The sequence below is a fragment of the Lepisma saccharinum genome, chromosome 22, assembly GCF_977018435.1.
Source record: "Lepisma saccharinum chromosome 22, izLepSacc3.1, whole genome shotgun sequence".
Taxonomy (NCBI): Eukaryota; Metazoa; Arthropoda; class Insecta; order Zygentoma; family Lepismatidae; genus Lepisma; species Lepisma saccharinum.
Window position 1 is genome coordinate 27160765 of NC_139250.1, and position 26405 is coordinate 27187169.

A 26405-nucleotide genomic window follows, 5' to 3' on the forward strand; every position below is an offset into this window, starting at 1 on the left:
CTTATCTAATTCTTTCTCTCTTCCTCTCACTTATCCAATTCTTTCTGTCCCTCTCTTTCTCTCACTCATCTAATTCTTTCTCTATTCCTCTCATTTATCCAATTCTTTCTCTCCCTCTCTCTCTCTCACAAATCTAATTATTTCTCTCTCTCTCTCTCTCTCTCTCTCTCTCTCTCTCTCTCTCTCTCTCTCACACACACACACACACACACACACACACACACTTCTCTATTTCTATCTCTCTCTCTCTCTTATCTAACTCTTTCTCTCTTTCTGTCATTTATCTAATTCTTTCTCTCACTTATCTAATTCTTTCTCTCTTACTCTCACTTATCCAATTCTTTCTCTCCCTCTCTCCCTCACTTATATTATTCTTTCTTTCCCTCTCTCTCGCTCATTTATCTGATTCTTTCTCTCACTTATCTAATTCTTTCTTTCCCTCTCTCTCGCTCACTTATCCGATTCTTTCTCTCTTCCTGTCACTTATATAATTCTTTCTCTCCCTCTCTCTCGCCCATTTATCTAATTATTTTTCTCTTTCTCTCACTTATCTAATTCTTTCTCTCCCTCTCTCTCGCTCACTTATCTAATTATTTTTCTCTTTCTCTCACTTATCTAATTCTCTCTCTCTCTGTCTCGTTAATATTATTATTCCTGTTTCTCAATCTCTATTTCGTTGTTTATCTATTTCTTTCCTTCTTTCTTTTCCTCTCGTTCACCTATTCTTTCTTTCTCTCTCCTCCCCCTCTCTCTCCATCTCTCCCAGTTTTGTTCAGATTAGCTTATCAGGAGTGGGCCTTGTTTATAGTGGAGTCTAAACCAACGTGCAACGTGCTTTGGTCAGGGTTCCAACTCGGACCCCTTGATTACAGGGCGGAAGCGTTTCCAGTACACCATCGAAGAAACCCTTTGAAAGCAATTTTTCCCAGGCGCATTGTTCTATATTAGACGAAACCGAAAACGAAACAGAAAATTGTAAATCGAGAAACCTACCTCTAAGCGGAGTGGTTAGGCACAGCTCGTTACGACACGAGGTGTCGCGAGTTGGAATCCCGGCCTGAGCATGCGTGTTCTTTGCGAGTTCATTCATTCATCCTCATCTTCGCGATTAGCCAAGACTGTCAGAAAAGAAAAGCGAAGTACAATAAATCAATGAAGAAAAGAAAAGCAGTAAATCGAGACGAGGAGTTCATATTTATTGTGGAAATGACAATAAATTCAGAGGGTCTTGAGTAAATTTTTGAGGGCTATTATAGGGGGTGTGGGGATGTGTGGATAAATCACAGACCTAGACACTGGACAAAATTTCTGATGAAATACAGACGCAGGCCCGTAGCTACAATTTTATTTCTGGGGGGGGGCTGATCCCTTATCAGAACGGACGTCGACAGAAATATTTATTAAGGGGTTAGGCCCTTAGATAAAACTTGATTAGTACAAATAATAATAACAATAATATAAGTTATTAAAAATATACCAATTTCAATCCAAATTTAATGTAATTATTACATAATTGGAGAGATTTTGCTACTCAATCCAACGTATCAGTGAATATCTAACACAATTGTTGTCCATTTCTTTCTTATATTTTGTACAGTGAGTGAGTGTACTGAAGATCATAGATATTGTATTTTGTTATTAACTTTTACACACTCGTTCAAAAAAAAAAAGGCTTTAACAGTTAGTGGTAAATTACTCATCAAGTTAATATTCTGTGACCTGTCACAAAGGAAACTATAAGTTTTGAAGCTGTGAATCCATTAATTATTTGGATTAAATGGTAGAATATAATAATATAACCTGGTTGCTCTATTATACAATAAACCTTTTCGATGTAATGCAGTTTTTACTGTGGTTATAATTTTATTTCTATTATTAACAATGAAAATAACATTTAAATTAGATACTTGTAGGATTTCAGGGTGGGATTTAGCCCCCTTAGCCCTCCCCCTGGCTACGTGCCTGACAGAAAGAAGGATTTTCTGCCACCCACAGTGACAATACCAGGCTTCAAATATAGCAGATAAGTAGCGGTTCTAATAGGATAGCCACTGTAATGGGCATAACCGTTATTTCTTCCTTTGGTTCGCAAAATGGGAAATTATGGGAGGAAAGTCCTTGTGAATGGGGAGAAAGGAGGATCGCTGAGTGGAATGTTGTTAGACGCCCTGTCACTCAACCCTCCTAGCGGTTGACAGGCTGCACAATGTCAGCGGAAACCCTAGAATTCCTTCCTCCCCAGCAACTTCATGAGAGTCACCCTGCAGTGATGGTAACCTCATTCTGATAGAATTTCCCTCCAAGACGATAAAAATTTCCCTTTTCGCAGAAATTCCCTCGCTTTAGAGAACGTTAGAGACCAACGCGTGTCATATGTATGAACAAATATGGATCGAAGATAAAAGGGGCTAATTGTGTCCAATCCTCAAACCGCACACATTCAAAGGTGTGCGCTTATTGTTGTGGTGCCTTTAATATAGACCAGGACGTCTTTTACCCGAAATTTGCACAGTTCTCCCGTTTTTCTTTTGTTATATTTTCTTGTTATTAACTATTTGCATGGACGCCCGGAAGGGGGGTAAAGGGAAGTACGGCCAGGGTGCGAAATCAATGAAGACTGTTGGGAGGGGGGATATCAATCTACAACCCCCCCTCCGCCCACAAACATGTATATATGAATTATGCGATATACATATCTATAATGTTAATAAAAGTAAAAATAATTCACTAAATTTAAAATATATTATTATTATTAATTACTAGGCCTCGGAAGTTGAGGAAAAATCCTTTCCTTGCTTAGTGTCCGAAGACGAGGCCCAACATAATATATGTTCATTTTGGGTCATTGTAGGCCAGAAAAAGGTGGGTTTTATTTGTCCTTTTGGATTATTGGTCCTTTTTTAGCCTATTTTTAGGTCTTAACGGCTTTTTTTTGCAACTTCACCTTCTTTCGACTAAGTTTTTACTGCCCATTCTCAATTCGAATCATCATCAGTTCATCACCTCTTAAACATCCTTTCTGTAGTAAAGAAATAAATATATTTGAACCATCCCTGAAACGAGAGAAAAACATTCTTCACTGAAAGAAGATGTATTTCATTCATATAGTTTTTTCGCACTGTGTGTTCCATACCACCAGAATTTTGTAATATTTTTTATTCATTAAATATGTAATTAAAACTGAAGTTATTAATTAATACTCATTTATACGTCTTTTTTTTCCTTTTTATGTCCTTTTTTTGATATTTTTAGGTCTTTTTATAGGTCTTCAACTTCCGAATTAATTACATATAAAGAAATTGTGTTACTTTTATATATATGAGATATTATAAAGTAGCAAACAAATTCCTTTACTGGTTAGTTAAAGATATTAATAAATTATGAAATAGTTGAAGTGTTTCTATTATGAATAAGTTTTTATTTATTTTTTGCTTTATGTTAATATAAATCAGTTAGATTTCATAGTTATTATTCTCTTGCAGTCTTGTTTTACTTTTATTGTGCATATTAATGTAGATTTCTCAATGATCTCTTGAGAGGGAAAAATCATTCAACACTCGCAACCACACTAATTTGTGTGTTTTCGTTATTTTTCTTAGTGAAGTATATCTGAAATAAAAAGTACTTGATTATCCTTTGTTTGTTGTTACAACCCCCCCCCGGAAATTTTTGGTGGGGGGAATTTTGAGGCCAAGATTGTTGGTGGGGGAAATCCCCCCCCCCCCAGGATTTCGCACCCTGAGTACGACCCCCCTGGAAAATTAAAGTCAACCAAAAATGACATGTTTAACACATATAATTCCAGTCACAGTAAAATATAATTATTGCAAGGGCGTTGCAGAAACATAACTTCAAACTGAAGCAATGTCTTTTGAGGGAACAACTTTATTACGGGGGAATATTTGCCTCGTATCTCCCCACAAAATTACCTTATATGACCCTCCGTGGAAAAATCCTGATGATATCCATGGCTATTTGTATGGTTATAATAAGTTACAAGTATATGCTGTATAATGCATAAGTTAGTGTTGTTTGCTATCTAGTTACCAGGTCTGTTTCCAGTATTCAACAGCGGCGGATGCAGAAGTCATAGTTCGGTTTGGGAGGGGTGAATTTTAGTCGGGTACTTCACCTCACCGAGAATCAATTCTAACCTACACTTGCAATGTTTTATGTAATCAACATATAGTACTCTAGACAGGAACGAAGCAAATGAACGTATTGTTTTGCAAAAACAGAGGTTCAGGGCTGGAATAGGTGGTTATTGAGTTTGAGTTTTAAGTCCACAAATAGGCTAATTGGGACAGGATTTAAAGCTTAACATGGAATCTGAACCAGCATGTGCCTTCGTCGGGTATCGAACTTGGAACCCTTTATTACAAGGCGATAACGTTATCACAACGCCATCTGGGAAGCCCCGAATAAATTGTTATTATCGTATGTCGTTTTCATAATTCTTCCCATTGCCACGATCAATTGATATGAGGAGTAAAGTGGATAAACAAAGAAAACAAAAACCTATTCTCTCAAAGGATCTTCGATTAGATCACATTTTGTGGTGTATTGCATAGTGGTTCGGACCCAAAATTAAAATGTATGTGCATGTCCGATTGGCCTATCATGAGCACAAAAGTTAAATTAAAAAGAAATCTCGATCCAGTTAAACTTTATCAACGATAGAACATGTGAGTCTTCAAAAATATTAGGAATAACCTGGCAGATGGGAGGGGCTATTGCCCCTATCGCCCTCCCCCGTGGATCCACGCCTGGTATCCAGGTAGTATCCAGTTGAGGCTTGGTTTACAAGAGGTGTAAATATTAAGCTTTCATGTGTCACGTCCATTTAAAATATAATAGTCCGTGTCAAAATGTTAGCGTTATGCTTCCTGAGCCTGTGTCCGAAAGGTATAAGGAGAAGACTTAAAATACGGTCTTGTCGGAAGTGACGTCATCTAGTGCAGTTCGAAAGCGCCAAGTAAAGGCCGCCACACACAGAACTGGATATCCAGTTAGTTGGCGTTGAGCTGGATACCTGACCGGAGGTGATGGCTACCTGGCTGGCTGCTTGACTGGTTTTGGGAAAAACGTGTAGGCAATGTTCTAATTGCTACTGGCTTTCCTTGACTGGATTCTGTGGAACAGCCAATCAGAGCAAAGTTTGGCCATGTGAAGATAATCTGTGAGTTTACAAAGGAGAGTTTTTTGTCTGTGGTTTCCGACTGTTGTCTGTTTTTCTTAGTTTCTCGATAAAAAAGTAAAGAAATGACGTGCAGTGCATTCGTGTTCAGTTCATTAATATTTAGGTATTTATGCAAAGCGATGAGATGTGTACGTGCCAAATATGATTAGCCAAAAATGAAAATCCTTATAATTACAAGTGTATTAAATGTTTGATGTCTTTTTATTTATTTATTGTGTGAATGAATCCTGCGAATCTCATGTATGAATATGCATACCCGAGTTAATTAAGCTTGTTGCTACTCATTGATTACCATACTTTTTTCGAGCCAATCTCTAGTCCATATTTTTCTTTTTTAATTTTAAATAAAAGCACACAGCACTAATTCTCCTGGAACATTCTTCAAATTGCTCGTCAATCTTTACAGATTGTCCGCTCTGCGCAATGTCTTATGGTAACAAAAGTCTATCGACAAGTACGTAACAAGTATTGTGTGAGGCGAAAACTAGCAAATGGATAACCAGTCCATCGACAACTAGGGCATTTCTACTGGAAATCCTGTTCCGTTTGATTCGGGCTTAACGAGCAATCGATACCACAGTGCGGGGCACGCATCGTTACAGTCTTGAGTACTTGACTCGTTGTTCATTTGTTTGAAATCACGTGGGTAGAAAGTCCGCAAGTTGTTGGTTAAAGTTCTTCTAATGTATGGAAATGTATGTATGAGAACATTTTAAAGTACTGCGTCATTTCCATGGGGAAAAAGAAGTGTTTAAGACGCAGGAAGAACAACGTATCCTCAGTTTTATATACTGATCGCATTTGGCGCTACAATCGAAGTGCAATTCGAAAGACTTTCACTTCCAGTCCACGACTTCAAGACAGAACTGCGATACTATTCTCGGAGTCGGAGGATGCTCGCTTTCACAACGGCCTGCTATTTCGGGAGTTTTGCACACTGAGAAAATTTCCCTTCTTCCGCCTCTTCACTTGACAATGATTTCAAAATTTCCCTACTTCGAGGGAAATTTCCCTCCGATTACAATCTGCGCTTGCTGGTAAGAGGGCGGAAGTGAAAACTGAGATGATGTAGTTGGAGTCTGTCGGCGACTCCTACATCGTGATCTCCCTGTGGCAACAAACGTGGAGCAAAAAGTAATAAATCCAGGCACACCACATGCCGGGGTTGATACACAAAAATGCCGTTAAGTGTCAAGCAGGCGATGCGTTACCGAGAAGCGGTGTTTATCATGGACTAAATATGCGTTTGTTTAGTCAGGGCGAGACGAGTACCTGGTACGTCTTCGCGTTGACAAGGACTACACTTGTGCTTTTCTTCACTTCACCCCTGATCAGTAATTTGCGTTTACTTTCACAGGAGGCAAAAGTTTTGGAGAGACAAAAATAATTCAGTCTTGTTTTCTTTTAAAAAATAGGCTAAAAGATCTAAAAATCTATTTTATACAGTTCATCTAGAAATATATTTCGGGCGGGTCCGAACAGTGTCTGAATAATAATAATAATAATGTTTAAATTAAAATAAATATAATTATATTAAATGAAAATAATATTATCGCCATAATTTGTATAAGAAAAATTGCCTGGCAAGGAAAGTTGTGTCAAATAAAAAGAGAATTGAATATTTATTCAATAACAAAAAATGATGTTAGATCCGGCTGACGGAAAGTAAAGTTCTTGATTAATATTTTATACATATTATTATAAGTAGTAGTATGCATAAATCTTCTTTGGTACTGTCATTGAAAGCCGTATCCCAATTTAATCCTTACCTTCCAGTAAGTTCGGAATCAACGATTATGCAAAAGAAAGTTACATTAGGCCCGCTTAGAAGAAAGCATTTCCTTTAACATTTTTGCTAGAATAAATGCTACATAAATGCTTCCAAATTCTTATAGCAGATAATACTTTACACGGAAGAATTTCGTGTAAAATTTCGGTAAGCTTTTGCGATTACAATGTATAATATACAGTATATAGAACAGCACGAGAAGTACGTCGAGTTCCAGCATCTATGGTGAGTTCACTTTGTTTACAACTGAAATAACTAAAATATTTTTCTATAAGTGTACAGTATACGCTATAAGGCATGCATTTAGCCAGCGCCATTGATTTGTACCTAAAACCATTTAATAAGAAACCTTATTCCTCTCGGTTCAATAGTTATCGGCTTTTAAAAATGTGAAGTGATACATTGTTTACATCTCACGCGGCCGCCATTACAACTGCACTCGTGATCTAGAGGTCACTTCTGATTGGTTACGCTACGAAAAATGATACGGACCGAGCCTATCCTTGAGAAATGCCATAAGATTTCTCACTGTACACGGTAGCATTTTGGTCATGGCATAAATGTTAAGAAAAATGCTAAGGAAAATGCTTTCGTCTCAAGCGGGCTTTAGTATATTTTCGTTACTTAATTTTTTAGTACTTGGTAAGTCTCTCCGGGGTGGGGGGGGGGTCTGGACCCCCTAAATAAGTCTTTGTATCTACCATCTCTACTCTCTGTCCCAGCAACCACCGCCAACCTTTATTTGAAGTGTGCGCAACTGGGGGCCACTACAGCAGTATATTTTCTTTTGAAAAATACACCGAGAGCAAGCAACTATTGTCATTCATGAACGATATGAGTCATTCATAAACTTTGTCGCTGACACTTAGTATCTCCAGCACGTCTACCACCGCCTGGGTCATCCACGCGCTTTGTCCTCTCTAAGAGCCTCCGAGTGACATCCAAGTGGGACATCTGCCACGAGATGCGGTGGTCCCCATAAATCCATCCACGGCTGAATTGTTAGTTGACCTTATTGCCGAAAACAAACTTGTTGCTTAATTCTTCCCGGAGCTTCGTAGGAAGCAGTGTAACTCCATCATAATGGGAATGATTTATGCTTCCTCTGCTGAGTGAATCACACGCAGGAAAGGCGGGCAATAAAATTTTAACGCCTATTCACCGCCTTCTTGCTACAGCTGCAAGGTAATCTGGCGTGGCTGTACCTTGTAATTTATGTCGTATACAGCTGTGTGGTCCTCGCAAATCAATATTGCGACACATGTCATCCCCTGCAACAGTGTTGCCGGAAATTGAGGAACTTCAGCGATTAACCAATTAGATTGGACATATCTTGCAAAACAAGTAAATTATATTTGCATAAATGTGTCTTCAACTGCTGCTGACTAATTTGTCAAAGGAGAATGTAAAGTTGGTTTATTGAATATTAATTCTCAGCCGGCATCCGTGACGTGGTGGTTAGCACAGCGCGCTACAACGTCATTGGTCGCGGGTTCGAATCCCGCCCTGGTGTCTTTTGTGGTGTCCCTTCATCACATCAGCACTCATCATCATCTTCGCGATTACGTATCCGGAGTCACAGTGTACACAACATGATGTCCCGCACCTCCACCACGTATCAACCTAATGAATGATGGGATCGAACCTGGCACTCCCAGTGCGGATGTAGCTAATCATCATTCATCCTCATTAATGATGAGAGCACTTGTCATAACGACAAGATAAATGCTTGGCAGCAAAAGTCACAACTGAAATAAAATACCTTACACAACTAGAAATGGCAAATAGTTTCTCGTTGGATTTTAGAACCTTGAACCCGAATCATACCTGGCAAGGATTAGGATAAATGCCTGTCTAGACTTAGAAGAATGATGATGAAGTTAATAACGAAGAGCAAAATGAAACTATCCTTTCTCCAGGCTTGGTAGGTAGTTCACCTAAGTCAGGCAGACTGCTCTCATTCTCTCCTTCCCAAAGTGCTCTTGGCTGTATCTAATCAAATCGGAAGGTGAGTCCTCTGTCAGTCTGTCCGCTCCTCTAAACCCCAGTCAAAGGAGACTTCCTATACGCTGATACGTGAGTTTTTACCTTCCTCTTATTGTAAACAGCTTACTACTTGTTTACCTCTTGTAAACCCTGTAGCCTCAATATATCAGGAAGTGGAAGTCTGCTTAACACTCGACTGTGCATAATTCAAATACCTGAGAGGAGTGGACAGTTAGAGTAAACAAGAGAACGAACCTAGGGGAATTGAAGCTTCTGGAGAAAGTTAAAATAAAATAAAGAATAATCCTATGGATTGATACGATTAGCCAAACGTGGAAGAAAAGCTACGAAATGTAAACGTCATTTTTTTACGTTTTTGTTATTTAGCTAATCGCGACGTTGAGGATGCGTGATAACATGATACAATGATGATATGACACTCACAAAGAACACCCATTTCATGGCGGTATTATGAAACATGATATTATCCCCTGTACGTTGGATGTCTTGAAGACATTTGTGGGGATGGAGAAGTAGGGTACCACACCAAGGACGTATTTAGGGAGGTCCAGGGGGTCCGGACCCCCTCCTCCCCGAAAGGCACCAAGTACTAACATTAAATGAAAATATACTTGTTTAACATTTTCTGTATAATCGAGCGTTATTTATTTCCGCCGAACTTTGAATGGCAGTACCAAAGATATTAATCTGAAACTTTAATTTTCGTCAACTGGATCTATTATTCTTTCTTGTTATTTAGTAAATATTCAATTCTTTATCTATTTGGCACTGGTTTCCTTCCAAGGCAGTTGCTTCAATACAAATTTTAGCGATCATAACTACAATGAATACATGCTTTTATATCTCTAGTCTTATACAGTTTTTTACCTATTAAAGTAATAATAGCAATACAATATCAATTTAATATTTATTATTATTTTTATTTAATATAATTATATTTTTATTTTATTATTATTATATCTAAGACACTTGGATCAGACCCCACCTGAAATAAATTTCTAAATACGTGCCTGCACCACACATATTCGCAACCTCAGTCAATTGTGGAGGTGATACCACGCTCCGGAAAACTTTAACCCCCTCCCCCAGGATTTGACACGGGTACCCTTTTATCAGGGCCAAGTGAACAACAGAGCCGCTCCATTCTGCGACATTGATATAAAAAAATCCCACCACAAATCCCCACCAGGGAATTAAACCCGGATCTCTCGCGACGCCCTACCAACTGGCCACAGTGGTTCTGTTATGTTTATGTTTGTGTTTTTATTTTTCTATTTAGCGTCGCTTTTCTGCCATTTTTGTCCAATGATGTGTGATGATTAGATGAAATTGATGAAAGGATCCTCACAAATACCACCCATGCCGGGATTCGAACTCGGGACTTACCGCGGCGAGTCCGAAATCCGATTATTTAACGTGCTGGGCGTTAATTATATTAATAATTATTATTTTGTGATTCCTGATTTTAATATTTGATCCCAAAACGTGAACAAGATAGTAAGATAGCATTTGGAAAGCAGACGTGCTTTTGCACTTGAGCAGCTATTACAACTGATATTTATCAATAAAACAATTGAGAGACAAGAAAATATAATACATAAGAAATTATAATACGCAAAACATCATATAATTAATAAAAAATGACAATAATACAAACACAAAGTTACAGTGTCGAGAAAATAGCCCACACTATGAATTAATAAGCAATATAGGCCTATACAATAATAATAAAAACACATTGATACTCAATATATTTTTTCTAGGAATCAGGAAAGGCACGCGCGGGGTGACAGTCGCTTGTCTAAGGGGTTGGAGACCAAACTGTCGCCCCTTTAGCGTTGCAACTGCAGAAAAAGATCGTAAGGCTGCTATTCCCGAAACGCAATCGACAGCTTTCGTGTTGATATCTGCAATTTCGATCAAAGGTATCTTGCTTCCCTGCCTGTGAGACATCCAGCCATATGGGAAAGGCATTACTACAGCTTCGGAAATCCGTGCTGTCCGGAGGAAGGGGACAGAGTGTCAAATTCCACAAGCTTCTTCTGGGATTTACGATGTAACCTGACGTCAACAGGGAGGGTAATGTTGACTATTGCAGTATTATATGAAGGGGTGACCACAAGGGGGGATTATGGCGCAGGCGGGATTTTTCCACCTTCAAATAATATAGCTAAAATTCAACATTTCCATATTTTCCAAAATATATGTAAAAATTTTACACCGTATTTAATCCATTAGCTGAAGAGGGAGGGTGCGCAGGTGGGTTCTGGGGGAGGGGGTTCTGAATTCAATGTTGGGGGGGGGACAGTATCCAACTCTAGGTCTTAGATTATATCGGGTATTTTACTTAGAGGGGGATTGAGCATTAAATTGAGGGGGTATCTAATTCTTGTGTATTACTATTGTCTTAGACTGTCGCGTAAATTCTGGTGCGGGAGACTGAGAATTATTTTTTTGGAGGATACAATATCCACTCTTCAATATAAACAGTACATCTCGAGTGGTGGGCACCCCTGTTTTGGGAAGAGGGGCAAATGACATCAAGTGTAGTGTTCGGTAAAGCTAAGAAACGGTTACTTTCGGTACACACTGTCGTAATTAAATTCTTTGTGCGTATTACTATATGGTTTGGGGGGGACGCATGACATGATTTTGGGGGTGTTGCGCCATTAGCCTTGGGGAAGATGGGCACCCCTGGCAGTATGTGAGTTACGTTTAAAGTGCATCAGGATTTGCCAGTTAAAAATTTAAAGCAGTCGTTCCCAGTCATTTTATTTATGTAAGATACTCCTAGCTGAGATATTTATTGCAGGTCCATCTAGTGTTAGAAACTGGACCTTGTGATTTAGGAGCTATTTGGATCCTAATACATTATACCTAGTCGCCAAATAGACCTTGATTTAAAAAGGAAAACATATTTTTCCAATTTATAGTTCCGCTTTGGGGCCACTCTATCCGTCGAGCGCCAAACGTGGAGACTTGATCAATTTACTTCGGTGCAAAAGCAAAACTTCTAGTCGCATTTTGTGACCGGTAATTTGCAACACTGATTTCACCCCTTCCTTAATCTCACGTCAGAACCCTATTTCTTGACCCACACATCTCAGACATGTTTTCTACAGGCTGGCCATATAGTCTGGTACCAGAGAGAAAACTGCACAAGTCTCAACACACTTTACCAAATTCCATACAGTCATGCAAATGTCCAAAAGACTCTCTTTTGAATATTAGTTTCTTAAGTTCTGCATATACAGCAGATATCTAGACATATCCAGTAAACATCCACTAGATATCCCTTAGAAACCTGGGGATATCCATATGATATTCTGGACGGATTTTTCATGGACATTCTGTGAATCAGTTTTGGATGAGTGAATAACTAGACATCATGAATGAATCTTTCCAGAAGACATGTACGGGATATCCCATGGATATCCAGTATCAGATATATCCCATCGTTATCCAGGATTGAGCAGCCTGTGGATATCCCATGGATGTCAAATGGATATGTTTAATGGAGATGCCATGTATATTCAGTATCAGATATCTCATGGATATCCATGCCGTTTATTGTCGGTGCTACAGCTCACCTGTAATCAGAAAACAATACCGCCATTGGCTATCCTGTATCTGTGTTAAATAACTAAAATGTTTTCTGGTTCTAACTGAAAAGAAACCGACTATACTATTTTCTTTGGAGTTCCGACATTTCCGACACCGTCATTTGCGACACTAAGGCAAAAACTGTTTTTTCCCCGTCATAAGCGACACTTCTTGGATTATCCCCTACGATTTGTAATTTGTTTACCAGGATTAGCGACATTTGCGTACGTCCAGCAGCAATAGCGTCTCTGAAGAAAGTATTTCCCGAGGCTCAGATCAGTGGTTGTAATTATCACTTTAACTAATGTTTGTGGCGAAAGGTGCAGGAGTTGGGACTGGCAAACGATTACAAAACAGATCCAGACGTGCGGCTGTGTATAAGAATGTGTTCAGCTCTGGCTTACCTCCCTGTGGCTGACGTCGATGATGGATGGCTGTGGGTGATGGAAGATGCGCCAAACAACGACACAAATAATTTTTTTGGATTATTTCGTTGAACAGTGGATGAACAAAACTGTTTTCGACATTTCCATGTGGAACTGCTCCCAACAGCGGCACAGGACTAACAATGAAGTCGAGGGATGGAACCATACAGTTAATGTATTGACGGAAAAGTCAAGTCCTAACGTGTACCAATTAGTGCAGACTTTAAGATTAGAAGCTGTGTACAACGACTACTTATGTGAGAGGAAAGTAGTGTGATTGATGCTATTACTGGGGCGATAAAGTATGAACCCCCCTCAGGCAGATTTGCCTACACTTAAAACAAGCTCAACATGCCTATATGAGCTTTTTGCTCAAGTGTGGAACCCTGTCTAATCCAAGATTTTTGTAAAAATGCCCTCGGGAATTTCCCGTGAAAGTATGACCCCCCTCAGATTGATTTGCCTACACTTATAAAAGGCACTTCTGTGAGATTGTTGTCCATAAATTTGTTAAAAATATGCTCCTCTTGATATTTTTTTTTGGCTACACTTAAAACTAGGCCAAACGTATTAACACACACACACACACCCACACCCACCAACATATTTACTTCCGGTCCACTTCCGGTCCACTTCCGGTTCACTTCCGGTCCACTTCCGGTTTGCCTACTTCCGGTCCACTTGTGGCCTATTTCTGGTTTATTTATATTGCATCATGTTTTGCAACAAATTATTAGACATGTGTTGTTTTCTGATTGGTTGGTTATGACATAATGTGACGATGTGTTATATTCTGATTGGCTTATTGTTTCAGATGCTTTCAATGCGGTCTGTGTTTAGGCTATATAAAGAGATTTTGCATTGCATATCAGCCAGTATTGTGAGAGTTGTTGAAGAGTAAGGGTGTGTTGTTGCAGTGCTGCTCATATTTTTATACACAAAAATATTGCAGATTTGTATAAATTGAATTACAAATCTATTTGATTTAATATACAGAATTTTTGACAACCTGTCATAGGTTTATTAAGTATAGAGTTTTGATTTGAACCCCAAGAAATTTTATATAAATACCAAAGCCAAAAATATTAACACACACACACACACACACACACACACACACACACACACACACACACACACACACACACAAATCACACTGCTGAACCCAACTGATATTTTTTATTAAGCATAGAATTTTGATTTGGACCCCAGGAAATCTTATATAATAAACAACAACAAAAATGCCAAATCAAAAATATTGTAATCAATGCAAAAAGAATATATCTAGCCCCAATTGAGCTAAGCATCAAAGGAATTGTAATCCAGACAAATGCAGAACTCCCACAAAAATATGCCCTAAATGCCATAGAAAATATAGCATGGAATACTTCACTTATAAACATAAAGGTACTTGCTCTGCACAGTCATCAACATTGCCCCCACAACCATCTACATCTGGTCTGAAAAGGAAGCATGAAGCACCTGTTAATGCTGGACCAGCAAAGCAGCCACGCTATGCACCACCTATCCATAGCAGTTTTAATGGCCAACTTAGGGATCACCGGTTTGTATCAGAGCCAAAATGTGACATTAAGAATTTTTTGAACAGTATAAATCCAGATGTGCAGGCAATTCTAAATGCACAAAATGGCTCTTATAAGCTGTCCCTCAAATTGTTTACACAATATAAGAAGCCAAATGGCACAAAATTTACAGAGCCCCACATAACAGAAACTGTACCTATATATTAAATGCAAATTCAGACAAAATAATAAGCAGTTTGATAGATCAATTGAATATTAAACACTCTGAATTTGCGGCAAAAGAGTCTGGATGGAGCCTATGCGGATCTCCACACAAGCTCTATGTTAATATTTCTGAATTCAGCCCATTACAAGGTTCCACATATGTGCCTTTACCTGCTAATATTAAAAACAAAAAAGCTGTGCTTAACATAGAAAATAATGATGAGAAATGCTTTTTGTGGTGTATTTTAGCTGCTTTGTATCCAGTTTCAAGGAATCCTGAGAGAATAACTTATTATAAACAACATGAAAATGATTTTGATGAGGCAATGGAGGGTTTAGAATATCCAATGTCTGTTCAGAATATTGATAAATTTGAAAAAAAGGCCAGGGATATTAATGGTAAACAATTATCTATTAATGTATTTATTTGTTATACTGGCCGTGGCAATTGCTTGATAGCACCTCTCAGAATCAGTACATTTGATGATGATTCTGCTGTTCCGATTGATCTGCTCTTAATTAAAGGGGATGGCACATATCATTACACTCTGATACATAATCTTGAAGCTTTAGTCAGAACACAACTAGACAAATTTAATAGAACATTTAAGTTGTGCCGAAGATGTTTAACTGTATTTGATGGTAGAAAAATGGTAAATGGGGTTCGGGAAGTGAATACAGAAATTGCTAAAAACAAGTTAATTGAGCATCTGAAATACTGTGGCAACCATAAACCTGTTCATATGGTGATGCCTAACCCAAATGAAAATGCCAAATTCAAAAAATTTGAAGCCCTGTTGGAACACCCAGTATATATAGTCTGTGATTTTGAATCAAACCTCAAACCCCTTGCATTCTGCAGCCCAGATCCTGATGAATCTTCAATTACATCATACCAGTTACATGAACCTTCTAGTTTTTATTATGTGCTTGTACAGGATGGGGTTGTTAGTAAAGAAGATTTATACATGGGAGCAGATGCCATCAAAGAATTTGCACATAGAATAGAAAATGAGTGCCATGACATAGCATCTAATGTCTTATTAAAATCAAAGCCCATGTTGCCTTTAACAGAGGATCAGATTGAAGATTTCAACAATGCAGAAAAATGCCCGGTATGTGATTGTGAATTTTCAGATGCAAATATCAAGGTGAAACACCATTCTCATACAGATGGTAAATTCTTAATGGCCCTGTGTAATAGCTGTAATATTAAGATCCAGAGACCAAAATTTGTCCCTATATTTTGCCATGGTGCATCCAATTATGATTTTCATCATCTGATCAGGTTCGAGGGGTTTGACAAGCAGAATTTAAATATTTTAGCTGAAAATAATGAGAAATATATTGCCATTAGCAAAATAATTAAAGTTAATGGTGTTCCCATTCACTTAAGATTTCTTGATTCATACAGAATTCTGTCTGCTAGCCTGGCTACACTGGCCACTCAATTATCTGATGATCAATTCAAAATCACATGTACCATGTTTCCAAATCAGGACCTGAAATTAATTAGGCGGAAGGGTGTATAACCATATTATTATGTTATTGATTTTTCTAAATTTGATGAGTGTTCTCTGCCACCACAACAAGAGTTTTACAGCAAAATCAGAGGATCTGGAATCACTGATGATGATTATCACCATGCCCAGTTGATGTGGAACAATTTAAAATGCCAGACATTTGGTGATTATCACAAGGCATATTTAAAACTTGATGTGACCCTCTTAGCTGATATACTTCAGGCATTCAGAAAATCTTCCATGCAAAATTATAAGCTGGATCCAATGTATTTTTACAGTGCTCCGGGCCTAGCATGGTCTGCAATGTTTTTAAACACTAAAATGCAATTGGATCTGATCCAGGATCAAGATATGTATCTGTTTATGGAACAATGTATAAGAGGAGGCATGGTGCAATGTTCTCAGAGATATGCCAGAGCAAATAACAAATATATTCCTGATTATGATCCAGCACTGCCATCAAATTATATACTGTATGTAGATGCCAACAGCCTCTATGGTTATGCTATGATGGATAAACTGCCATATGCAGGGCTTGAGTGGGTTGAAGATTTCAATATTGAAGATCTTAAAAATTTTGATGACAGTTACTATGGCCTGTTCTTAGAGGTTGATCTGACAATTCCTGATGATTTACACAACACATTTTCTGATCTGCCCCCAATTCCTGAGGTTAAGTGTTCACCTGGCTCTAAACAGAAGAAATTGATGATGACTCTAGAGCCGAAACAGGATTATGTCATATATTACAAAAACCTCCAGTTCCTGATGAAACATGGTGTTCAAGTGACCAAAATTGGAAAAGTTTTGAGGTTCAGGCACTCAAGATGGTTGAAGCCATATATTGATACAAACACAGAGCTTCGAACATCTGCAATGAGCCAATTTGATAAGACCTTGTTTAAATTGATGGTCAATTCAGTGTATGGCAAAACAATTGAAAATGTCAGAAAACATATTGATGTTAAAATAATTACTGACCCCAGCCGGAGAAAAAAATTGATTGCAAAGCCCAACTTCAATTACAGAAGAATTTATGATGAAAATATGGCACTTTTCAACATGAAAAAAACAAAGATTAAGTTTGATAAGCCTATTTATGTAGGGGCTGTGATATTGGAATTGGCCAAATTACACATGTTAAAATTGTTTTATAATGTGTTGAAGCCTTTTTATAAGGATCGTGTAAAACTGATGTACATGGACACAGATAGTTTTGTTCTTGATATTCAAACAGAAGATGTTTATCAAGATATAGCACAGCCTGCATTGCTTGAATATTTTGATACCAGTGAACATACAAAGATTCAACCCCACAACAAAAAGGTGCCTGGCAAGTTAAAAGATGAGACACTTGGTGATGTTATTGTGGCATTTGCTGGGTTAAGGGCCAAGATGTACAGTTTTGAAACATGTAGTGGCGCTGTTGCCAAAAAGGCCAAGGGCATTGGCAGAGTGACTGTAGACAAAGAGCTTGAATTTGAAGATTACAAAAATTGCCTCAAATCATGTAGCACAATCAGAACATCAGAATCCAGAATTCAGAGTGTGGATCACTTGTTGACTAGCAATATTGTAAGAAAAGTGGCTCTGGACCCACATGATGATAAGAGATGCATTTTATCATGTGGCATACATACTCTACCATGGGGTCATTGTGATTTGAAAAGTGGCAAACAATGCCCAATTACAGAGCATGATTTGAAATAAATAAACATGCCTATGAACTTATTTGGGTTCAAAAAACAGGCTATTATGGACCTGCCAACACCACAACCCTCTTCTGATATAATATCTAAACTAAGTGCTTAGTTAATTATTCATCTGAACAGCATACTTACAGATGTTGATGATGAAACAGGTAAAACATTGTACATATTTAACAATAATTTAAATCATTACCAATTACCTGTAGGTGGTCAATTGCAATTTATTACAACCCCTGAGGGTAATGTCAAGATTTCAGTAGGGAGAAATATTTATAGAATTAAGCACTCAAACATGATTTCTGGCACTGTATATACTGTTTCTGCTGGTGACTGCTTATATATTGAGGTCCCGGGATCATATGACAAGCTTATACCTTTTTTTATAGAATTAAGAATCAGATATTCAATAATAAATAACCACTAAAACAAAATGCCTAATGATATATTTGGCCATACAAGGCATGAAGATCACAGTGATGAGATTCTGATGCTTGATGTCAGAGCCAAGAAATTAAGAAGTGATTTACAAGCTTTACAAACCACACTGAATGCCAGTCTTCAACTAGAAATTACAAATTTGTAATCACAATGCATGGACCCTCCTCTTAAAATTGATTCTGAACTCAAATTATTGCTTCAAAAATATACTGACTTGGCCACATTGGATAATTTTCAAAGTTTAGAAGAAGCTGTAGCAGCTCTTCAAGCCAAATTTAAGACCCAGGCCACCAACTCTGAGCAATTGAAACAGCAATTGGAAGAGCAGATAAATAATGTCCAGACACAGCTCCAAACAATTGTCAAAAGCATAAAATCACAAGAAGATTTTGATCTAGTGATTTCCACTCTAAAAGAACAGATTCAATCACTCCAAATACCTAATCTAGACCCCTTGAACAATGCCATAGCCGAGGTTAAAGAAAAAATTGAGGCACTTGAAAATTTTATGAACAACTAGCCATCTTCTGATGCTTTGAGTGCAATAACTCGGAGTGTTGCCAACATTAAGCTGCAACTTGAAACATATGAAGATTTTGGAAAAATTCAAAATAACATAACCCATCTTGAGGGTACAATAGCAGCAGTGCAAAGTGATTTGACAAATGTACAAGAATCCCGCCTGCCCGGTATTGTAGACACTCTTGTAAGTGTCCAGGAACAGATCACAAAGCTTGAAAACCTCAACACTGAATCTGAACTATCTCATTTTCATCACTTGATCGATGATATCCAAACAAAACTTGAAATTTTACAGCAATCAACACCCACTCAGGCAGATATAGCGCTGCTCCAAAATGCTATGCAAAATGTGGCTGATGCTTCTGACTTAAATAATGTGAAATTGGCACTTCAATCTTTGCAAAATACTGTATCAAATCTCCCTACATCACAGGAACTTAAAAATATAAAGAGGGCAGTGAATCGCATATTGAAATCAGAAGATATCAAGAATATCCAGACAGAGATCAAACAACTTACTCAGACAGTGGCCACTCTACCAACTAATCAACATATTAATGAACTGCATGCCCTGTTTGAGGATATCAGAAGACAGGTCGATGATCTTACTGCTCAAAATTCAAAATTGGCAGTTGTTGAAAATTTGCAACAAATTGTAGCTAATATCAAGCAACAGCTAGGGACCATGGAATTCAATCAAGCAAATGCTCTGTCTGTTTTTGCCACCCAGCTTCAAGAGATTGTGCAACAATACAAGAAACTTGTTGTGGACATAAAAATCAAGCCAGGCCATGATGATGTTGTTAGGACTATCAATGAGCACCTTGAATCTGTAACAAGTAGATTGCTTACAGCAGAAAAAGAAATAACAGGCATAATCGAGAATCCTAAACATACAGTAATTCTTGAATTGTACAGCATCCCCAACAAAGAATATGATTCACCATTTACACCAGGTGGCAAAATATATATGCTGTCCCCTGCACAATTTTATTACCAGTTTTTTGTTGGGGGCACACTGAGACCAATCAAAATCAAATATTGGCTTCAACCACAGGCAAACCACTACCCTACCTTATCAATAACAAATGCTGACAACAAACCAAAAATCACCAGTGTAGAGTTAGAGGATTTTACAGATCCCAATACATTAGAAATATCTTATGCTGAAGATGATGGCTCTCTGGAATTTCATATACAAATAGGAGACAAATTATATTTAGAAAATCCTGTAGTATCAGCTGCTGAACACCCCATAGTTGCAATATTCTTGTTTTCATATTATGTCTAGACAAATTATTGTTGATGAATTACACAGACAAGCCAGACATAATTATAAGAGACTGCCAGTAGTCACAAAAGGCATAAATGATTTATGGCAGAGCGACTTGATTGAGATGGCAAGTGGACAGCTGAAAAACTTAGACAAAATCAACAAGGGCTACAAGTATCTACTCACTGTAATAGACACATTTTCAAAATTTGCCTGGGCTGTGCCACTCAAATCCAAGACTGGAAAATGTGTTACAGAAGCCTTCAGGACAATCATCAATCAGAGTGGAAGATCACCGCGCTATTTGCAAACAGATAATGGCAAAGAATTTTATAATTCTGTGTTCCAACAATTTATTAAAAGCCAGTCAATACAACATTATTCGAGTTACAGTGATCTCAAAGCCTCAATTGTAGAGAGATTCAACAAAACCCTAAAAAATCTTATGTATAAACAATTTACACTTCAAGGTAATTATAAATGGATTAATATTCTTCCAGAACTTCTACATAAATATAACAACTCGGTCCATTCCACAATCAACATGAAACCCTCTGAAGTAACTTCATCTGATGAGCAAAATTGATCAGGACTGTTTATTATCCTAGATACCAGCCAACAACAAGAAAGGCCAAATACAAGGTGGGTGATCAAGTAAGAATCAGCAAATATAAGCACTTATTCAAAAGAGGCTTTACAAGAAACTGGAGCACTGAATTATTTACAGTGGTTCAAGTTAAACCTGGGACCCTTAACACATATATAATAAAAGATCACCGAGGAGAAATTCTCAAAGGCAGATTCTATGAAGAAGAACTCAACAAAACTAAACAGCCTGACACATATCTCATAGAAAAAATCATCCGCAGAAAAGGCAACAAGTTATTTGTCAAATGGCTAGGACTTCCAGAACACAGCTGGATCGATGCAGACAAAGTGATAATATGAGCACCTGGGATGTTATAAAAAGGCTGCCAGAACCTGAACAGCAGATTAAGAGAAATGGCAAGTTGCTGCCTGAAAATATTAGATGTCTTATTGTTGGGCCATCGGCTTGTGGTAAAACTACACTAATGATTGATAATTTTTTATTGGCACCCAACTGGTTAGACTGGAAAAATAGGCACTTGTATGTCTTCTCTAAGAGCTTGGAACAATTAAAATATCAGCAGCTGATGAAGCTATATGATGGATTGGATATAGCCACTTTTGAACCAGATGTTAAGCCACTTCATGAATGTCTCGATAATTCTGTTGTTGTGTTTGATGACATTATACTGGATAATCAAAACAAGGTTAGAAATTTTTTTACACAGGGGCGACACAAAAACATTGATTGTTTCTACCTGGCACAGACTTTTTCTAAAATTCCGAAGCAGCTGATCCGAGACAACAGCAATTTTATATGTGTGTTTCATCAAGATCATACCAACCTCAAACACATACATGATGAATATGTAGGTGGGGACTTGAGCTACAATAATTTTTCCAAGTTTTGCAGTAGGTGCTGGAACCAGGACAGTTATGGGTTTGTTACAATTGATATGACAAGAAAACCCAATAGTGGTAAATATAGAAATAAAATTAACAATTTTCTAGACATTGAAACATATATAAATAACCATGAAAAGGCCAATCATTGATGATCTTAAATTAAAAGATTATCTTGTAAAAAGATTTAAGGGATGGAAATCAGAGAACCGAGGAATTTGTGAACAACACAAACAAACAGAACAGCCTATTATTGATGCTATTAGTGAATTAGGTAAAAATATCAAAACTGTTACAGAGCAAAATCAAAATTTGATCACAGAGCTTGTACCTGTAGCTGTAAGGAACATATTAGATTATCCAATCACCCCACTTTCCAGTATTCATACACCTAGTCCTGTTGCTCCTCGAAGAATTGAAGCTACTCAGGATCCTATTGAATTGGGTCTTCTTGCTCAAAAATATTTAAGCACACCTAAAGACAACAAAGATGAGGTCTTTGGCTTATATGCTGACACAGAGCGTGATGGTAGCATCATACATAGAATTGGCAATTTCAGAGTAACATTTATGGGAGATGATATAATTGTATATTCAGAATCTCATCTTGGAGAAAAGGTGCTTTTGTTAAGTATCTTGGCACACCTGGATTGTGGGAACTGATGACTAGGAAAAGGCCAAGATTACAGATCAAGATTATGATCATTACAAGGAAATATTAATAAAATCAGATGCTCTATACCAGAACAATGATCCCACACAAAAAGAGTCAAGTCTAGCAGTGGAGCAAAATACAATAATTTAATCAAGCCCATATGGTCACAAATTAAGACAGGGAGTGGAATCAAACAATACAACACCCTGCCTAAAGAATTTGTCTGGGTTGATGATGTCAGGAAACTTGTAGATAGGTTATTGGTGATAGCTGGGGAGGAAAATGCTGGCAACCACAATATTTACAATGAAAAGGTTGGAATTATGGACATGATAAGCACCAAATTGTCTAATTTTATAGTGAATGACACTAAGGGGATTGGATATCTTATAAAAATTATTAATACTCTACCACCTAAATTTTGGAATATTTCTGAGGGTCGGGGGTTGGTTAATGATATTATAAACAAGCTACCATTTGAACTACACATTCCAGGCTATCAGTATTGTGGTCCCGGTACAAAACTAGATCATAGATTAAACAGAGGTGATCCTGGTGTTAATCCCCTAGATGCTGCTTGTAGAGACCATGACATAGCATACAACACACATTCTGATCTTGACAAGAGACATGTTGCAGACAAGAAATTAGAAGAGGCTGCATTTGGTAGATTTGTAAGCAAAGATGCTTCTTTGAGTGAAAGAATAGCAGCATTGGACCACCATAGCTATGAACACCAAACAAAAACTGGGGTGGGGGCTGTGAATATGTATATAATAAACCTACAATGAAGGCCAAGGGTGTTATGTATCAAATACCTTATGCAGGTCTTAAATCTCTTAAAACTATTGATAGTCTTTTAACCAAAAAGCAGCGCAAGGAAAAAAGCTCTTGTATTGCCAAGGGCCATGGTATGAAATTGTTGCTTAGTACCCCCCCAATTAAAAAAATTACAACAATCTAGAAAAAAATCACATGTGGGGGGTTTCATATTTACTATCCCGGCCATCTTAGCAGCACTTGGGGCTGTGGGGAGCTTGGCTGGGGGATCAGCTGCCATAGCAAAAACAGTAATAGATGCCAAGAAGAATAGGGCAGAATTAGATGAATTGAAGCGCCATAACCTGGCCATGGAGAAACAAGGCAAAGGTGTTAAGAGAGCCATGAATAAGTTTAAAAAAAACAAGAGCCGCTTACAAACCAAGATATTGAAGCTTTAATCAAGCCACTGGGCATCAAAAATTTTAGAGGTGTGTACATGTCTGATTCTTTACCAGAACAACCACTCAACAAAGAGTGTGGCATTGTTAATTTGGATAAGTATAAAAATCAGGGCACTCACTGAATCTGTTATCTTAAATATTTAAACAATAATGCATTTGTGTTTGATTCATTTGGAGGTGTTCCACCTGAAAATTTAGTACAATATCTAAAATCAACTAATCTTTATTACAATAATGCCCGTGTTCAAAACTTCAAAGATGTTAATTGTGGACATTTGTGTTTATCTGTTCTTAGATATATGTCTCAAATAAATAAACCATCAATTGAAAATTTTCAAAAGGCCCTGTGGTATTTAAAACATCATGGGGGTATTCCATCTCACCAGCCAAAATTCAATATTGAAACTCAAATTACATGATGATATAGTATATCCCAAAACAATAGCTCTCAGAGCATTTTATGGCATGTACTTGATCCCTAATATTACACACCACAACAACAAAATTGCAGTAGGGGATCAAAAAATTGTCATCACTCCAGGGCAGTATAATCTGTCCACTCTAAATGCTCAATTACCCAGAGGTATAGTATTAACTCAAAATTCTGTCACTCACAGGGTAGAGATTGTATCTGCTACAGAAACAGTGGATCTGGGTACCATAGGAGAGCTGTTAGGCTTTGAGAACAACACAAAACTTGAACCAGCCATCAAACACACTGCTATTAATATACCTAAATTCTTAGCCATAGAGACTCTAAATATTCACTGTAATGTGGCTGAGGGTATGATCACCAAATCAAATGGCATAGGCACTCACAAACAAACTGGCATCATTGCAACATTTAAACCTAATTCTGAATTTATGGAGCCAATCATCTACACTCCATCCCCAACATTATATTTTCCTGTGTGCATAATAGAATAGATAACATTGAATTGATGGTCACTAATGAAAAAGAAGAATTAGTTGATTTTGCTGGAGCCACAACAACTGCAATCATAGAGATTAATATTTAAATAAAAATACATACAAAAAAAATGGAAAATATTGAGAGTTATGAGCTACAATCATTCCCCCCAAACAGGAGGACCTTTGCAAATTTAAATCAACCCAACACAGAAATTGAGGTTGATCTTGATGTAGGGGATGGCTTTATACACCCCCACAGAGCAGATCTATACATCAAATTTGATGTTGTAAAGCTCGATGGTACAGATTATCCGGCAAATTCAAATATAAGATTGGTAGATAATTTTGTGCCGCATCTGTTCTCTGAAATTGAGATCAGAAAGCATGGTGTTGTTATAAACAGAGTGGATTATCCCGGCATTACCTCCACAGCTTTGGCCACACTAAAATTATCCAAAACCGAGGCTTCTTACTACAAAATAGGTGGATTTGAGGCTGGTGATAAAATTATACCTAAGAGCCACACAGTGCTGTTTCCTATGCGGCTGTTGCCAGGATTCTTCTCAGATTACAAAGATATTATGTGGAAGGGTGGTTTAAGAATCACATTTAGAAGAGCTGCCAATGATAATAATGCTTTGATGAGGTACAGTACATTAAACCCTACAGGGGAAGCTCTGCCTAATACCCTACCTGATGAAGGCAAATGCATTATTCAGACTATGGAGCTAAGAATCCCCGTTGTTGAATATGAAGCCAGTTATGCCCTTAAATACAAAGCAGATATAATAAAAAATCCACAGATTCCTTTACAATTTTATACATATCAATGTGTACAGAAGCCTGCCACTGGTACTTATTATGAGTTTGATGCTACAAATTCATTCTCCAGTATACAATATGACATGCCGGATTTTGTGGTGGTACTGTTTCAGACTGGAAGACACAATAACCAGGAAAAAAATTCAAGTAAATTTGATAGCTGCAACATCAAGAACATATATCTTAAAAATGGCAGAAATGAGGTATTCCCTAGAGAAAATTATATTTTAGACATGTCCAAGGATGATTTCCTTAAATTATATGAAGCATTTACAGCATACAAAAGGGTCACTACTGGCAATACTGACATGTATTACACACCAGATGAATTCAAAGCACAGAGACCCATGTTTGTCATCAACACTTCCAAAAGAAAACAAGTTGTGGTTAATGACAGAACAAACATTAAAATTATCTGTGAATTCCACGATACACTCCCTGATGACACCATATGTAGTGTTATTCTCATAGGTGAAAAATCATATGTTTATGATGTAAGAAATGAGAGAGTCACAGAGCAATTCTAGAAGAATTACATTATCTTAATACTAGATATACAAGTTGAGCCTGGTGCCCAATTGAACTTAAACCGGAAGTGGACAGGAAGTAAATATGTGTGTGTGTGTGTGTGTGGGTGTGTGTGTGGGTGTGTGTGTGTGTGTTAATACGTTTGGCCTAGTTTTAAGTGTAGCCAAAAAAAATATCAAGAGGAGCATATTTTTAACAAGCTTATGGACAAAAATCTGGCAGATGTAGATTTTATAAGTGTAGGCAAATCAATCTGAGGGGGGTCATACTTTCACGGGAAATTCCCGAGGGCATTTTTACAAAAATCTTGGATTAGACAGGGTTCCACACTTGAGCAAAAAGCTCATGTAGGCATGTTGAGCTTGTTTTAAGTGTAGGCAAATCTGCCTGAGGGGGGTTCATACTTTATCGCCCCAGTAATAGCACCAATCACACTACTACTGAGGAAGGCCCTGAATCTTAAAGGGAAACGTAGACGAAGTCAGTACATTACATTAGATGAGAGAATACAAAGAGCGTTTGCCGACTATGAAATGC

At 37.6% G+C, this 26405-nt stretch overlaps 2 protein-coding genes across 3 annotated transcripts in view; one reads left to right on the forward strand and one right to left on the reverse strand.

Annotated features, from left to right (window-relative positions):
- The window catches only part of LOC146005039 (sodium- and chloride-dependent GABA transporter 1-like), a 191786-nt gene that overhangs the window by 143794 nt on the left and 21587 nt on the right, over positions 1–26405 (reverse strand). The window lies entirely within an intron of this gene.
- The window catches only part of LOC146005040 (protein APCDD1-like), a 119832-nt gene that overhangs the window by 58658 nt on the left and 34769 nt on the right, over positions 1–26405 (forward strand). The window lies entirely within an intron of this gene.